Genomic DNA, 3,308 nt, shown 5'->3' with positions numbered 1-3,308 from the left:
TCAGAAATTCCATAAATATGTGAAGCAGCAGGAATAGGTATGCTATGTATCTAAAGGATGTTATCTCAGGATATAGTATAATACATGGTTTTAAAGAAAACCCTACGTTTATACATGCCTAATCATTTATTTAACAATTTATATAGTAATCTTCAAAATAAAGTTATATGTAGAAACCTGTAATATGTATATATTCCATGAATATATATTCACAAGGAAGTTGCATAGTCTGGACAAGTGTTTGTGAAAGGTTGAATTACCTATCAGATGTGATAACTGTTCTGTTGGAAGTCTCTGAAACATTGAAATCCAATATTGATATGCAAATCGAAGAATGATCACTCAGTCCCACATCGTTAAGTGGAGAAGATAGAAGAGTGGTAAGGAGACACGATAAAATAAGGCCAAGGACAACTGAGAAACATACTTACCTGGACGGGGTTAATGAGTGATCAAGAAGATCCATGGCCTAGGTTGGTGACCTCCATTGCACTTCGGAGGGGCGCCCGCCTAAGGTCGGCCCAAGTGGTCGAGCCTACGTCATAATTTGTGACAGCGGGGGCTTGCGTTCGCGCGGCCTCTACCCAATTCAGAGTCTAATTCTTTTTTTGAGATTCATTTATAAGCTTCTGATTTATGAATTGCTTGAGCATACATTCTCAATAGTTTATGTTTTCAGCATTTCCAGTCACCTTGTACTTCTCAATGAATCTTTTAAGAAGAAACTTTCGAATTCAAATCCTTGAATTTTTCATATATCACAGGAGTTAAATGGTGAATGATTACTCGCAATATGCGGATAGCCACAAACGTAAAAGAAAAAAAGGGTTTGGAACCACAACGGTATTAGCTAACCGGTCAGGGTATTTTACCTCTCGTATTAAACCAATTTTAAAAATCTTTTTTACCTCATCTTGGATCACTTGATTTTTTAAGGATAATTGCTTCCTTTTCTTTTGCTTGACAGGCAGGTATAATGGATCCTCATTTAGTTTATGAGTCATCACCTCCGGTGATATACTGTCTTATCTGAGTGCGACCAAGAAAAGCAATCAGTGTTAGCACGTCAAAATTCAATTAACTTACCTTTCATCTTGGGCCTCATATTTGCTCCGACGTAAACTTTCTTGTTTGGCCAGTGGTCAGATAACATTACGGCTTCGATCTCCTTGGTGGTTGTTTTAATGCTCTCACTTTCCTCAGGCTCTTGAATCACATCGGGTCTCGAGTCGACATCGATTTTCCCTAGCGTGTCTTCATTTGATACTTTAACAGCAACATCCTTTACTGAATTCTGTAATTGCCATTTCGCTTTTGAATCGTTGGCTCCTGTACTTGCAAATACCACCAAGTTGATATTTTGTGAAGCTTGCTGGTCTCCACGGATTTGACGGATTCTCCATTGTGAAGGAAATTTAATGACTTGATGCAAAGTGGATGGGACAACATCCATATCATAAACCTATGGCCTTCCCATAATCATATTACAGGCCATATCCACATCGATTACCTGGAACTTCGTATCCTTGATAACCCCTTCTGCAAATGTGGTAAGTACAACTTCCCCTTTCGTAACTACGCTTGAATTATCAAACCCAAACAAGGTTCGTGTTTTTGGTATGACCTTATCATTAGCTTGCATTTCATTCACCACCCTTAGTAAAATGATGTTTACTGAGCTATCTGGATCAATCAGAACTCATTTTACATTAGTATCATATACAAGCAAAGATATTACCAGTGCATCGTTGTGAGGAATCATCAAGTCATGCGCATCTTCATCGTCGAATGTTATACTGTCACCATCCAAGACTTGGCAAACTCGCTTCCCGTGGGTAAAAGTGACCGTTGACGTCTTTTTTGCGGTTGTATATGTCACTCTGTTAACCTCATCTCATCCAGTTATGACATTGATTGTTCTTTTTGGTCATGGAGGTTTTGGGGGTTCCTCTATGTTCTTCATGTATGATTGTCTTCCTTTCTCACTAAATAGATTAGTAAGATAACCTTGCTTTAATAAATGTTCAACCTCCCCTTGCAAAAGCCTACAACCTGCTGTTCTATGGCCATGATCATTATGAAATTCGCATTAGAAATCTGGGTTTCTTTTGTTCGGATTCGACCTCATCTTTTTTGGCCATCGCACCTTACCTCCCATACCTCTTAAAACAACCACTAATTCAGAGGTACTAGCGTTAAAGCTGCAATCCCCTATCCTTGCTTGTGTATTGGAATCATTATTTCAAGTATCCCGCTTCTTTTTGAATATAGATGAAGATCCCGCATCTTTCTGCCTTAACCTTGGATCAAATCGTGGATTCTCCCCTTTTGGCCGAGAATCTCATCCCGCAGGTCCCATGTATGGCTCGTACCTATTTTTACTGTACCACCTTTCTGATTCTGAACATCTCAAACCTGATCTTTCTTCGGCCCTTGAAGGTACGACCGTATCCTCTTCTATCCACAGGTTTGTACTGTATCTATTGTATACATCATTCCAAGTTGTTACAAGAAATTCTCATAAACTTTCCTTCAATCTCCTCGTGGCTTCTGAACTTTTCTCGTTCAAGTTGCTCGCGAATGCCATAGCCATCTAATTATCAGGTACTCGAGGTAACATCATCCTTTCCCACTGGAATCTATTTACAAACTCACTGAGCAATTCAATAATCCCTTATTTAACCTTAATGATGTCTTCCATCCTCTTTTCAACTTTTTGAGCTCCCGAATGTGCTTTTATTAATGAATACCACATATTTGCTCCCTTTGTGAGTGTTTCACCAAATATTTTAACCAAAACTGATTCCATTTCTTGTTTGGTTAAATCGTTGCCTTTTACGCCAGTAGTGAACGCAGTCACGTGATCTCGAGGGTCAGTTGTTCCATCATATTTAGGAATATCAGGCATTTTAAACTTTTTAAGAATTGGTAAAGGTGTTGCACTGGCTTCCAAGGTGGTTGTGAATACTTGTTAATATCTACACCTTTGATCATGGGTGGTACGCCAGGTATTTGCTCTATACAATCATTTTGTTCCTCTAATTGTTTCTGTAAAGTTAGCACTAAACTTTGTAAATTAGAATTATTTGGTATACCTGACCCTCTACCTCGAGATTCATTAGGAATTTCTCCACTTCCAGAGTTATCATGCTCTGAACGCGGGTTCTCAAAGTTGTCATGTTAACTGGCAGAGGAGTTTGCGCCGCATTGGGTAATCCTCCAACAAAAGCTTGCAGTACACTGTTTACGTGTTCTGTAATCAACTGCTTTAGAGCATCCTGCTCTATGGTTTGGTCGTCTCCCTGTTG

General features: G+C 39.1%; 1 non-coding gene across 1 annotated transcript; it reads left to right on the top strand.

The window, feature by feature from the left end:
- Positions 1-423: 423 nt before the first annotated feature.
- LOC142166624 (U1 spliceosomal RNA) lies at positions 424-584 on the top strand. Its single transcript, XR_012697027.1, has one exon. It is a non-coding gene; the product is annotated as a U1 spliceosomal RNA (small nuclear RNA).
- The last annotated feature ends 2,724 nt before the right edge of the window (positions 585-3,308 follow it).

Source organism: Nicotiana tabacum, chromosome 11 (assembly GCF_000715075.1).
Source record: "Nicotiana tabacum cultivar K326 chromosome 11, ASM71507v2, whole genome shotgun sequence".
NCBI lineage: Eukaryota > Viridiplantae > Streptophyta > Magnoliopsida > Solanales > Solanaceae > Nicotiana > Nicotiana tabacum.
Note: the sequence above shows the minus strand (reverse complement) of the source record. Positions and strands in the feature narration are given on the sequence as shown.